The sequence below is a fragment of the Schistocerca cancellata genome, chromosome 2 (assembly GCF_023864275.1).
Source record: "Schistocerca cancellata isolate TAMUIC-IGC-003103 chromosome 2, iqSchCanc2.1, whole genome shotgun sequence".
Classification (NCBI taxonomy): domain Eukaryota; kingdom Metazoa; phylum Arthropoda; class Insecta; order Orthoptera; family Acrididae; genus Schistocerca; species Schistocerca cancellata.
The window spans coordinates 695311853-695327028 of NC_064627.1; the positions used below are offsets into that span (position 1 = coordinate 695311853).

Consider the following 15176-nt stretch of genomic DNA (forward strand, 5'->3'; position numbering starts at 1 on the left):
GGACGTAAGTTGCAAGCGCTACTCTGAAATGAAGAGGTCGGCACAGGAAACGGATGACGCAAAAAAGGCTGCATAATCTGAGAATCCCCCGTTTCGCACAAGCATGTTGTTAGGAACGGGATAAGTACTATGAGAGCCTACCAAAAAAAAAAAAAAAAAGAAAAAAAAAGGATCTTTCCTCGAAGCTATTTATTACATTAGTTTCCTAGACGAACTTACCCATTTTACTCACATCGCCCATTAAAAATGGACGAATAGCTGCTAAATGCTGAATTTTACTAACGAGAGCTGCGATGAAGAATTGTAATCATTCTCTAGTATTATCACGAAATGTAGGTCGCATTTTATTTTTGTTGAGAAGAATATATCTCATAAGATTAGGTTCAACTTTTAACACTCGTAATATAAGAACTACCCCTGACCTCAACACTGAGCTTTTTTGTTACGAAATAAGAAAGGTATACTTGTCCTCTTTCCGTATCCAGTGAATTTATAAAGAATCGCCCAGAGCTGCTTGGAAAACCCAGTTATATGCAAGTGTCGAGGAACTGTGGTATGTTGATCAGTAGGGGTAAGCACCTGCGAAAAAGAAAGAGGTATGACGATCCTATTTTCACTATTATGATTATATTCTCATGGTTTTTCCTGATTCTGTCCGCCTGTATTAAGTTGATTACAGACAGGCATACACAAAGAATAATCGCACTTGTTTTATTTGCATCCCTGTCATATGTGTTCCATCACACGGTGTGCCAGTTTTCAAATGTGTCTTTCTCGTTCACCAATTGTCTTGTGCACCGGCAAGTTGCAAGGGCAAGTAAGAGCTGGTGAACTCTGAAACACTGCTTTCTTTTCGGTCGAAATGCTGCAAACTGGTTTACCATATCTAATGGTTTACCATATCTAACGGTGTTACTTAAAATCCGTCTTGATTGCAATTTTTTTTTATGACCGCTTTCGGTTCATTCAGAACCATCTTCAGATCTGAAGGTTCTGAATGAACCGAAACCGGTCATATGAATAATAAAAAAAAATTGCTATCAAGACGGATTTTAAGTAACATTATAAAATCACTGATTGCTGTTATCCCATAAGACATTATGTCTGCTTTTGCAAAATATCTAATGGTCTTTCATGTGGATCATATTCAACTGAAGTATGGACAGATACGCCTTCAGCTGCAGGTTGGTCAATTGTTGAAAGATAAGGTGCCGACTTCGCACAAACATTCACCAAATTGGATGAATCATAGGCCGGCCGCGGTGACCGAGCAGTTCTAGGCGCTTCAGTCTGGAACCGTGTGGCTGCTACGGTCGCAGGTTCGAATCCTGCCTCGGGCATGGATGTGTCTGATGTCCTTAGGCCAGTTAGGTTTAAGTAATTCTAAGTTCTAGGGGACTGATGACTGCAGATGTTAAGTCCCATAGTGCTCAGAGCCATTTGAACCAATTGTTGATCATAAAAGATGTAATACAATGAGCTTTATAAGGGATTTCTGGTATATGAATTTGCAAGAAACGCACAGTATGGCTGTTTTATAAAAGAACATAAACCAAACTAGTCCTCGTAATCGCAATCTGATACATTAGCGTCTCCGCTGCAGAAGTAATGCATAAATATTCGCGTAAAAAGACATAAACATTACTCGCTTTGAAACGCAATGAAGATGACTGCGCTGATATTTCTGGATTCATAGGACTAGCTTCGAAGTCGAACACTGAACTAGTAACATGCTTTGCTCTGTTATGTGGAACTCTGGAAAAGTCGAAGTGCCACGTATTTACGAGAAGTGAACCCGCGCAGAGACATTAGCCCTATCGCTGGGTTTAACTGTCAACGGCGATCCAGGACGCCTTCCGTGGCAAAACAAGTCTTGAGGAGATGAAAACATCACTTAGGGTGATTTTTTCCAAAATAAACTTCCTATTATACAAGGATACATTTACTGTGCGCGTGCACTTCCAAGCTTGGGGTACCTTTTACAGTTACGTTTATGATCAAAGTTTTCATTTACCTTTCACAAATGTTCATTGTGCCTGCCACAAGACGCATGATAAATATTCGGACGAGAGTCAAGCTCGTCCCCTACTTATACGAGCATGCCTGGAGTTACTACATTCACTGCTGTTGTTGTACGACGTCGCAGTTCGTCCAGAGTGATGTAGTCCGCCCTACACTCGCACAAAAATGTCGCATACTGTCAAATCTGACGACCTTGGAGGTTACTGATTGAATGAGAGATCCGCACTCCGCTAAAGGCAGGACCATTGTTGAGGCTCCACTCTTGATGTCGCACAGGTCTGGCTGAATTGCAGCTGTTGAAACTATGAATGCAAACCCCTCTTTGTTGCTGTTTTACCGTCGTCTTTTCTCGACACGCATTGGATAATGTGCCTTCTACAGGGGATGGACAAAAGTACGGAAATATCAAAAACACAACAAATTACCATGGCTCATACGATGTAGAAAACACGCTGGCTTCCAAAGCAGCTACCAGTCGTCTAGGAATGGATAAATACTGGTCCTGTATGGCTTGCAAGCGGATCTTATACCATTCTTCCGGCAAAATAGTGTAAGTTCAGGTAACGATAACGGAGGTGGATGGTGATCACGCGCCCTCCTTTCCAAAGTACATCACAAAGGCTCAACAACATTGAGATCTATATACTTACACGGATATGGTGTCTGTTCTTTCGAACATGTCCGAAAGGACAGACATCATATCCATATAAGTATATAGTTCTGGCGATACCGGCCATAACCTTCTTCTTCAGTGCGGGTGCACACATATTCCCTGAACTCGTACTGGACTTGGAAGAATGTGTTCCACGAGTAATGAGTGTGTTGGGGTGGGACACTACGAATGCAGTGTGTGGACATACAAGGTGAGAATGTGAGTCTCGCGGGAGGCATGCCCGAGATAGTCCCTGCAGTCACGCTATCCTCTGTGCCCTCGGTGGCTCAGGTGGATAGAGCGTCTGCCATGTAAGCAGGAGATCCCGTGTTCGAGTCCCGGTCGGGGCACTCATTTTCACCTGTCCCCCTTGATCTATATCAGCGCCCGTGCGCAGCTGACGGTATTAATATAATTCTAATTACATTGAGATCTGGTGACTGCGATGGCCAGGGGGAACGCGACAATTCATCCTCGTTGCTCACAAAACATGTCCTGGACGATGTGAGCTATGTGAACAGGGGCCCCGACGCCTTACAACCCAGCGGAACCATCGGGGAACAAACATTCTACCGTGGAATAGACCTGATCAGCCAAAGTGGTCACATAATCCTTGGCGGTTATCCGACACTGCATATCAACCATGGGACCCACGTAATAGCATAATATGCTGCCCAAATCATTACCCAAACCTCACCATGTTTCTCTCTTGCAACCTAAAATATTGGCCAGGAGTTGGAAACATTGTGAGACAAGACTCATCCAACAAAATGACTTTCTTCGATTGCTCCACAGTCCAGGTGTTATGGCTTCAGCACTACGTTTTCCCGTTACTGGCATTTGCATCACTGAGAGTGGTTTTGGCATTCCACCTCGTTCTACAGTTCTCTGGTTATGGATCTTCATTCATATAGTTTTGGTGCTGACAGTGTTCGCGAGCGCGACGTTCAGTTCTGTAGTGACTTCTGTAGCTGCAGTCCTCTCTTTAGCTTTAGCCACCATCCTTTGCAACGACCGTTCGGAGCGATTACTCAACACCTACCTTCGTCCGCGTTGTAACTTAGAGGATCACGTTTTTCCGCTTTCCTCATATAATGTAAAAATCTTCAATAAGGTGTATCTCAGAAGACCAAACACTTCGGGTCTCTTGGTTAAAGAAATACGCGCCATACGTGCACCAACAATTGACTCGTGTTCAAATTCACTGACAAACGAGCTTCGACATAATGCGCTCACAACTGAACAGAAGACGGTACGCTTACAAGGTATTAAGGACATTGCGAGGTGTCGTTCATGGAAAGATGCAACAGCGCAACTAGCAGACGTGGCTAGAATCTGCATTTATGTTCAAGTATGCATTTATTACGTGTTTCCATATTTTTGTCCACACCCTGAAACTTCATCGGGGAGATCCCGACAGGTAACCACATGGAACGGTAGCTTACACTAAACTTTTCGTTTCGATGTGTCAGCTAAAATTTACCCCAAGTTTCTATTTACATTCACGTGGGAGATATACTCTTGTAAAATCGGACAAGCCTTTAGAAACACCACCTATGTTAGTAAGCTATAACCAAAGAAGAATTACATTATAATCCCGTTAACATGAATCCGAAGGGACCGAAAAATCAATAGTTTGTATTCCAAAAACCGTGTTAAGTGTAAAACAAAGATATTAAATTCGTATGCATGTACAGTTGTACAGTAATACGTAATACACTACAGTATCACTCACTTGGCATTACTATTGATTTTGTAACGATACAGCCTTCCTCAAAATTCATATGAAATGTCTGATACCACCTTCTTTTTATATGATAGTTATCGGACAATTCAGTGCTTTCTAAGGCTTTCTATGTGTGTCTCTATATGCATCATTCTGTCCTATTTGATAAAAAACTTCATATTCATTACGAAGGCGTATGGAATGTTCTTGAAGATCGTGCGTTGTTATCATTATCAAGAGATTGTTGTTATTAACAAAATTACGTACAAATGCTGGATTGAATGTACAATAAAGAAATTGAAAGGACAGATATTTGGCGGAAAATATTAAAATTCTGTGGAAGTGTTGGCATAGGTGGCCGGCGCCTCTAATGACCATAATTACAGTCGAGTAACGAGTTAACACAAAGAACCTCATTATCTTCAGAAACGGCTTGACAGTTATTAGCAAGTGATTTATTTTCATTTGTTATTTATTTTTATGTCTTACTTTGCAATTAATTGTCCTTGTAATTACATTTCTAATTAACTCTACAATTGTTTACATCTCACAGTTTTGCAATTTCAGAATTTGAGGATTTATTTGTAACTTTCTCGTATGCAGTCGGATAAAGCATAATATCAGTAAACAAATCCAAACTAATTAATTACGTAACTAAAATAATTCGCGAGACATTATTGTAATTAAAGTTCAGAATGATTTTCTTATGAAAAACTAAAGATATTACTAGAAGAGATTGTTATTCAAATATTCTATTTTATACCTTATTCGGCTGTAAGATCAGTTTCTTTACGTTTTGTAAATTTTAATTTTAACATTGAAATTATACAAAATTAATAATGGAATATATTGCGAGCAATTGTTAAAATTCTATATAAGGGAAAGCAGTGAGGCTATGAATCAGTTAGTTGTTGTTATTGAGTCTGCTAGAGGGTCTGTTTGAAAGTCAACCTGTCAAGTCAGTTCTGAAGTTACTTTGCGAAGTCAAAGATATCAGTTTGTCCGTGTTTTGTTTACATGACGAGTGTGCAGTTCGGGTGTCAATTAATGTGAATAAATCTTGTTAAACATGAAAATTTGGCCTTCATTCATCAATGGACGAGACAAAAGAACATTAAGTTAAATTACATTCAACATGAACCGTTACAACTTATAATACTATAAAGCGACTGAAAACGTGCAAGTACTCACAAATTACACTATTTTGTTGGAAAAATTCAAGCACGGTTAGGTAACGTTCACGAAAATATCTTGTAATTTCACAACCAGTTGTAACTATAGCGTCTGTAAATGCAACAGTGACGTCGGATGTTGAAGCAAATCGTTCTAAACTGTACAAGGCTGTAACGCCTCCCGACGAGTAGGTGGCGTGGTACCTGCAGCCACAGAGGCACATACGGCAACACCGTCATCTGCACTAAGGAACACCTCCAAACTAATGCCAGGTTCACAAAGTCTGGCAGAATTTTCCATTAATCAGGTGAAGTGGCATACTTTAGCTCGTGGACGTTTTGAGTGTTACTACGTCTCCAGGCTCTGTTAAAGCACTTCTGTGTATGATATGGCGACACGGAGTTCCAGTTTGCTGCGATGGCTTTTATTGTGTCAAGCAGATTCAAATTTGTGGTCGCAGTATTGCTTTAAGCAGCATGGATTGCTGCTCTTACACGTCGCTTACGATATACCCTCCTCATGAGAGAAATGATACCTTGGTCCAAGGGCTGAAGGCGGGTTTGTCGCGTTTGGTGGAAAAAAATTTAACCTTTATTTTGTTTAAGTTCAGATCCAGTACAATATAGGCAGTATATCTGTCCAGTGTAAGAAGAACACGTTTGTTGTGAGCAGCCATTCGCTGTTGAAACGAAGAATCCATTCGCGAAATGATGTGTCATCGATCCAAGCCTTCCTATGGTGATAGTACAGTATATGCAAGGTGAAGTGTCCATATTAAAGTTTTTAAAACAAAGCGGTTTCTAGGACTTACCGATAACCCAGGTACGGAACTTCTCACTGCCGTCCGCATTGCACACAAGCGATACAAGGGCAACAGTTACACATTGTTTGCTGCGTGCTCCTCCGTGACAGTCATCACATTTTTTCCCACGATGCATTTGGTAAAAGTTTCTACAAAAGTCTAGTTTCGTCCATACTGAACACATGCTTTTTTTTTTTTTTTTTTGGCTCTGAGCACTATGGGACTCAACATCTTAGGTCATAAGTCCCCTAGAACTTAGAACTACTTAAACCTAACTAAGCTAAGGACATCACACACAGCCATGCCCGAGGCAGGATTCGAACCTGCGACCGTAGCAGTCCCGCGGTTCCACACTGCAGCGCCAGAACCGCTAGACCACCGCGGCCGGCGAACACATGCTTTTCCCACACTCGATCGAATTCATGCAACCAGCTGCCCGCTCCTTCTTCACCAACTTTATTTGCTTCATCACAAATTTGTACAGAGGAAACATAGTGTCTCTTTTGGAAAGGCTACAGCCAACTATCAGAATAATTGAAGCCTTCGGTTCCTAACAATCTTATTTGCTGTTGACTGAATCTTGGGACCACTTAAAGGTAGCCGGCTGGGGTGGCCGAGCGGTTCTAGACCCTACAGTCTGGAAGCGCGCGACCGCTACGGTCGCAGGTTCGAATCCTGCCTCGGGCATGGATGTGTGTGTTGTCCTTAGGTTAGTTGGGTTTAAGTAGTTCTAAGTTCTAGGGGACTGATGACCTCAGAAGTTAAGTCCCATAGTCCTCAGAGCCATTTGAACTTAAAGGTATGTTGAATGCACGCATATGACAGAACCATTCTAGCAGTAACGTCTCGACATCTTCATACTTAGCACTACGGAGTTGTTTAGATTTGTTTCCTTAACATGATCTAGTAACAGTAATGATTTTTTCCTCGCTTCGTAATTATTTTAGTAAGGTACATTTGGGAATCTCAAACTCACTGCAGTTGCTGTTTTCTTTGTACCACAGTCCATTTCATCTAGAATTTTAAACTTTACCTCTACATTTAGAGCTGTCTCCTCTTTGCCACATTTCGCGTGCTACGTTTGAAGGTTTTTATTTAGTATTCCAACTCGATTTGGCTATCACTAAAGGAACATCTAGCAACAAATGTTACTATACACATTATGGAATTTATTAAAATGTTCTGTATATGCTGATCGTTGAGGCTGTAATCGCGGCTGCCGATCTACAATACGTTAGAAACGAGTAAGCAATGGATAGTTGTGTTTGTAGTTATACAGGGCTATTACAAATGATTGAAGCGATTTCATAAATTCACTGTAGCTCCATTCATTGACATATGGTCACGACACACTACAGATACGTAGAAAAACTTTTGTTTGGCTGAAGCCGCCCTTCAGGTTTCTACCGCCAGAGCGCTCGAGAGCGCAGTGAGACAAAATGGCGACAGGAGCCGAGAAAGCGTATGTCGTGCTTGAAATGCACTCACATCAGTCAGTCATAACAGTGCAACGACACTTCAGGACGAAGTTCAACAAAGATCCACCAACTGCTAACTCCATTCGGCGATGGTATGCGCAGTTTAAAGCTTCTGGATGCCTCTGTAAGGGTAAATCAACGGGTCGGCCTGCAGTGAGCGAAGAAACGGTTGAACGGATGCGGGCAAGTTTCACGCGTAGCCCGCGGAAGTCGACGAATAAAGCAAGCAGGGAGCTAAACGTACCACAGCCGACGGTTTGGAAAATCTTACGGAAAAGGCTAAAGCAGAATGCCAGTTCGGCATTTCTTAAACAGGAGATTGGAAAACCGATGGATCGGTCGTGGTGGAGATCATGATCAGCAATTCATGTCATGGCCTCCACGCTCTCCCGACTTAACCCCATGCGATTTCTTTCTGTGGGGTTATGTGAAAGATTCAGTGTTTAAACCTCCTCTACCAAGAAACGTGCCAGAACTGCGAGCTCGCATCAACGATGCTTTCGAACTCATTGATGGGGACATGCTGCGCCGAGTGTGGAAGGAACTTGATTATCGGCTTGATGTCTGCCGAATCACTAAAGGGGTACATATCGAACATTTTTGAATGCCTAAAAAAACTTTTTGAGTTTTTGTATGTGTGTGCAAAGCATTGTGAAAATATCTCAAATAATAAAGTTATTGTAGAGCTGTGAAATCGCTTCAATCATTTGTAATTACCCTGTATTTCTTGTATTCATTTCGGAAAAAAAATATTTAAAATATTCTAACATCGGAAGTCTGTGTTACAATGAAATTTAATTGCGCTAGGGACTCAAAAAAGTTCGTAAATCGTCTTATTCACGTTAACCGAAAAAACTCTCCATGGGAAATGATGTCTTCCTGCCCCCTCCCCCTCTCTCCCGGCGCCATTTGTTTTTTCACGTTAACCATGAGTTCGACTTACGCAAGTCGCACTAACGAAGTTGTAGTGTACTGTGTAAGCTGTAACATCTCCTTGTTTTGAAATGACCTGTGGACTCTTACAGCGTTTATAAATTTTTAATAACTGTAACGTTTATTGCCATGTAATATATTACCAGATTACTAGACCCTCCCAGACTTCCACGCGCATAAGTAGGCCGCTTTTGGGATTCGGGAAGGCGCGCTGTTTCCAGATCGAATTCGACCGGCGGGTTAACGAGGAGAGCCGGTGTGATGGCTAGTCCGGAGGTGGTTTTTAGGCGTTTTCCCACACACGACTAATTGGTATCTACGTTCATTCTCAGCAAACATTTGGAAAACTTTCGCACTCCTTCACACGGGACTGCACTAGAAGCAGACGGATGGGGCACAGAAATTTCGTCCCAGTGGGTAAGTGTGTCGACAGGAAGGGCATTCGGCCGCCCTCTAGCAATAGCATCACCAGATCCGAAAAATAACGTGCAGATCTCGTTGAAGATACCACATAAATAACAGCAAAAAGAATGTTACATCAAATTACTACGATCCTGGAACCATGCCTTCCGTACACGAAGGACATGAAAGGAAATGCAGATGTTTCTGCACTCAACTCTCAGTTTGACATTCAACCCAGCTGACGAGGAACATGTGGCCAGCTGTCCTGAAATGTGGGGCGAGGGGATGGGCAGTTGTATTTCTGGGAAAGTGCCAGTCACCTCACTACACACATTCTCTCCTCACAGGGCTGACCTCCTTTACCAAAGTCTCTTAGTGGGTGAAGGAATACCTACTAAATATGTTATAATAGGTCACAGGATTCTTTTGAATGACTGAAAAATCGAAATTTGTTTTATAACTTTGTTAAATTCTATAGTCTTTCCTGATCATATTGGTATACGCCTTATTGGATTTAGAATGTAAAATGGCACTAAATACTAAAATTTAGAATTAGGATCGTACATTTTGTCACACCCCTATTATTTCAGTTATAGAAAACTCTTAGTATTTCGTAAAACAACTGAAAAATATTTGCTTCCACCGAACTTTTGGGATGTGTTCTATACGTTGGTAACACTTCTGGTTACAACATCTGTAAATGATCATCTTTGCTTCTGTTTCGTTTTCCTTTGTTGAAGTAATGTTTTTGTTTTTTCTACATCCTGCCGAAAATTTGTTGTCTAAGCGCTACAGATACTCTTATGCGTGTAGTAGTAGGTATCAATGACGGAGCAATAGGCAGACTACAAGTGTTGAGAAATTTGGGCTTAAATTGTGGCTCTAATGTGAAAGACCAATAGTTTACCTGTGCAGGAGCCTGAAAGATTCGCTCTTCAAGTCAGCAAAGGAACAAAAAGTGCTAAAAGGAATGCCGAGGAGAAGCTAGAAGATGAAGAAACGCAGCAGAATGAAAACTACGTTTCAGGAATATTCTAAAGCATAATTTAATGCGATTGATACTTTCGTTTGAAATTTACCGCAAGTTGTATTTTTTAGAATTTAGTTACACATATCTCCTTAAGTTTATAAATAACTGAACTAATTTCTTTCTGTAGCTCGAAATTGTCTCTGATTGTTAAGAAGACCTAAGCTTTATTGTAGTTTCAACTAAACTATAGAGAAATAAAATTTTAAATTAGGAAAATATACTAAAACTTAAAATATAAGACATAATAATATCTTTCTGTTGATATACACAGTGTGCAGGATTGAACATATCCTGTACCTCAGGCATCGTATCTTACATATGGCGTAAACATCTGATTTCCTTCACATGTGTCTTATGGCATTAGATGGTACGTGAATTTGAGAAAGCATTTTAGAAAATTTTGTGCGCCATATTTGATTGTTGTTTTTTTATAGGTATCAATACATCCTAAACTGGCCAAAGTACTTCTAAATCGTTTCGAAAGTTTCGCGCGTTAAGGAGGAACGACGAGGTTACGGACGAAAATATTGCTCAAATTCAGCATTTTTTTCTCCGTACTGGAATGTAGTAGACAATTCGGATTTGCTGCAATAAATTAAGCACAAACTGAAGTTAAGTTTGTGTAGGTATCTTTTATTGAAAAATATTAATATCTTCACCGTGTAACTGGGATTTTCCCGAGGCAGCTCTGAAAAGAGGTAGACCGATGGTTGTCGCGGTAACTCCGGCTGAGCTTATCAGGAGCACGAAATTAACATATCACCTTGATCTTTAGGATGTAGTTTTAATACATCGTAGGGACTTGAAAAAAAAAACCTCAAAATTATACACATGTAAAAAAATGGCCAATTTGGGACCCCTCTTTTTTGGCCGAAAAAATTCTAAATATCAACATTAAAAAATATCGGTTACGGTAAACTGAAGAGTATTCAGTTTGCTTCAAGGTAGACCAAAAATCATTAAAATCGGATGAAAATTGCAGCGTGGGCGACGACAAGCATGCCGAAGAACATGGTTTTGAGAAAAACCTTTTGAAGTTTGACACGTATTTATCAAATAAAAAAGGGGCAAAGCTTGAAACTTACGGGATATCATCGATGCCTGGACCATGATAGCTATCGGCCCGGCTAGTGGATGGCCGCTTTTAGCTCCTTCCACCTGATAAGTCCTCACTTTCTCCTCAAAGCTCTCTTCGTCGCTAAGCGCATGGCCGCCGGCGTCTCTTACTTCACAGAACAGGCGCATTTCATCGCCGATTTTGATCTGAAAGGCATTTGCCACCTGCATTAATGCAGTATGGCCTACATTGAACAGACATACGGTCAAATCTGAAGCAATGTTGACAATTTTGCTTCGGCTGGATGTTATTTTTGGCGCGTTTCTCCTAATGAGAATATTTTAACTTTCGTTCACATTTTGAGTAAAACCGCCCAAACAACGCTCCTGCAAATCAGGTTTACTCAAAACCCTAAACGTCTGACGGACGCAACGAAGGGATCATGAGCGCCGAACCGGTACTCGATTCCCGGCGGGGTCAGGGATTTTCTCTGCCTCGTGATGGCTGGGTGTTGTGTGCTGTCCTTAGGTTAGTTAGGTTTAAGTAGTTCTAAGTTCTAGGGGACTGATGACCATAGCTGTTAAGTCCCATAGTGCTCAGAGCCAGCCGGTACTCGAACGCCGAGGTGTGCCGTGCACGCTCGGCTTCAAAGTCTCACAGAATCGTTACTCCTTAAAGTTCGCGCAGAACAGTTTGGGGAATAATTCTTCAATGTATATACATTTCAATTTCGTAATAAAAAACTGAGTTTTTTCGACCGTCACCCAGTCGTTCCCCGTTAATTGTCATAAACTACAAAACTGTAAAACACCTACAAGATAAGTAGTACATAAAAGAAACGACTGCTAATTTTCACATAATATGGAGCCGAATAACCCTCTGTATCTTTAACGGATGCCGGCCGGAGTGGCTGAGCGGTTAAAGGCGCTACAGTCTGGAACCGCACGACCGCTACGGTCGCAGGTTCGAATCCTGCCTCGGGCATGGATGTGTGTGATGTCCTTAGGTTAGTTAGGTTTAAGTAGTTCTAAGTTCTAGGGGACTTATGACCACAGCAGTTGAGTCCCATAGTGCTCAGAGCCATTTGAACCATTTTTAACGGATGAAGCAATATCTGTTAAATATGGGATGATATAAAGAAATACATTGACAAATATTACTAATCCAAACACGTCTTAGCTGCAGCTGTCACTCAATTTACTCATCAGACCACACAAAATTGAATGAAGGGAGGAATAACAAGTCTTAACGTCTCGTCGATGATGAGGTTATGAGAGACGAAGTAATATCCTGGAATGGATAAGTATGTGAGAGAAATTCCTTCAGAAACGAACCTTCGAGACATTCACAGCGAGCAATTTGGGGAAAATGTAAGCTGAGTGACCAGACGGGGCTTTTAAAACCTTTTCTCCAGATTCTGAATCCAGTGCCTTAGCAACCATTCCAGCTGTAGAAACGTGAGAAAAATATTCTAATTCTGCTGATCACCTGAGTCTGTAACTGATCAATGACATTTTACGGCGGGTAATTTGTTGAAAATTCAGTTTGAGCTCAAAAATGTTGTTGTGACATCGTGGAATATTTATCGCGTTATTTTCCGTATAAACTAAAACAAAATTATCAAAAATTGCAGAAGATTTCCAGAATGCGATTTTCACTCTGCAGCGGAGTGTGCGTTGATATGAAACTTCCTGACAGATTAAAACTGTGTGCCGGACCGAGACTCGAACTCGGGACCTTTGCCTTTCGCGTGCAAATGCTCTACTGGCAGAAGTAAAGCTGTGAGGACGGGGCGTGAGTCATGCTTGGGTAGCTCAGATGGTAGAGCACTTGCACGCCAAAGGCAAAGGTCCTGAATTCGAGTCTCGGTCCGACACACAGTTTTAATCTGTCAGGAAGTTACAAAAGATTTGTTTACTCACATTAATCCTTTTCCACGTAATCCTGAAGTAAGTGTAGAACGTGAAGTACGTGTACCTGTAAAACGCAGGTAGTTGTAAAAGTTTACCAAATGAGAATTATGTTCTGAATGATGCGTCTAATGCCCTAAGCATACACCCGAAAGTGTGATAATACGGGGCAGCAGGTGAACATTGTATTTTGAGGTAATTAGTATTTTTCTAACTGCCCGTGATCTGTAGCTCTGTTACGTACCCTAAACTACTAATAGTAGACACAGATAAGCTCATATATGCTCAGTGCATTAGCACTGACTACGTGTTTATTAACTTCCTTTCCTGACTTTCAAACTGGGACTTTAGCACAACAGGGAGAGACGTTTCTGGAAGGACAGTGGTGCTGTTTGGGACTACTTGGAGCGTTTGCATTGTGCAATCAGCTGCTGTCCCCGTCGCCATACTTACCGTTGTGTGGCTCTATCAACTGCTGTGAACAGATTCGAATTATGTGCGAATCGGGGTTCGCATTCGAAGCTCAGCCATTTGTTTCTCCTCATGTTCCAGCTGAATTATAGGATAATCCCCTTCCAACACGAAAACACACACATACACGCAGTCACACTCACATTCGCACTCTTTAACTTCCCAGTGTTCCATTATGCAATAACAGGACTAACGTCCTTGGGAGAGGAATGGCTGGTTTATTTTTTAAATGAAGTTTGGAAAACTACTACCTATGAAAGGCAGAGATTCAAATGCGAGATTCGATGCAGAATGCGTGTCTGTCCTTATCCCTGAACACCGCTGAAAACAGTCTCTCCTTTTTAGCCATTTGTGAACAGCAGTTTCTTTAGTTTCTTGTTAAGCATTTGTTTCTCATTGTGTACATGAGGACGAATTGATTATATTCGTAAAAAAATGTAATTAATAACTTTTTCACGGACAATTATTTATTTTTCAACATGGTAACCAATGAGTTTAAATCATTCAAATCAGTAAAATTATACTGTTTTATATCCTCAGAAAAGACGTGTTCTTCCAACCCTGCCTCTTTACAGAGCAGTAAATTTCTTCTTCCGGCGAAAACTACTTCGCTCCACGCCAATTTTTCAGCTTAAAATAAAAGGCATACCAAAGGTCACTTATTAGGTCGAGGTAATGTACTCAAACACTGAACGACAGATGTCTCACCAGAGGAAGTAATGATGTGGAATTAAAACGGTGTGTTTTCGCAACATATAGTTGAAACCAATAGATACTATGGTAGATGTACGTTATTCTCTCTCATTAATAGTATTTGTCTATCAATAATATTACCCGGATTGGGCAGCAGTCAGCTCAGACACTTTATGAGGTAACGAATAAAAAAATAAGATGACAATGGGACTGAAAAAAACATGTTTGCCTCCCTTTCTGTGTTCATGGATCATTTACCGCAATATTTCGCTGTTTTCATCTCACAGACTTTGAGTGATTATTACCAATATGCTGAAATCTTGGCTGCAAAACTGGTAACTGGTACAATTTATAAATAAAATCATCACTAAGGTTTGTCTAAATCTTAGCGGATCTCCGAACACGGTGAACGAGAAAGAATATCTGTACTTGAAAAATAATTGTACGTGAAGGACAATTGATTGAAAGCGTGACGCTTTTGGTTGTCCGAAAGTTTGTTGAGATATGGTAACGTGCAGTGCAGTAACTTCCTATTTATCTGGCAGTGGTGGTTAATTACGCTCCCGGCTCGTAAAAGTTATCTGGAGTCTCCTGGCTGAATGCTTCGGAGAAAACACCTCAACTAAACAGACATTAAGAGTTTGGTCGCACGAGCGGCAGGAAGCGAGCTTAGGTCAGTTATCTGCTACGCAGCATCCGTTACATGCAGCTACTTACCATCTGTGCTTGCAGAGTACGTTCATTTGCCGATCGCTCCTAGCTGATTCAGCGTGTGGGATCCTCGACATCTGTACCATTCTGATATAAGCTCACTTTAGGTGTTAGTT

General features: G+C 41.2%; 1 long non-coding RNA gene and 1 other non-coding gene across 2 annotated transcripts in view; both read left to right on the forward strand.

The window, feature by feature from the left end:
* Window positions 1–15176, forward strand: part of LOC126147902 (uncharacterized) — a 297732-nt gene that overhangs the window by 63879 nt on the left and 218677 nt on the right. The window lies entirely within an intron of this gene.
* On the forward strand, window positions 2950–3024 carry Trnat-ugu (transfer RNA threonine (anticodon UGU)). The gene has a single exon. It is a non-coding gene; the product is annotated as a tRNA-Thr (tRNA).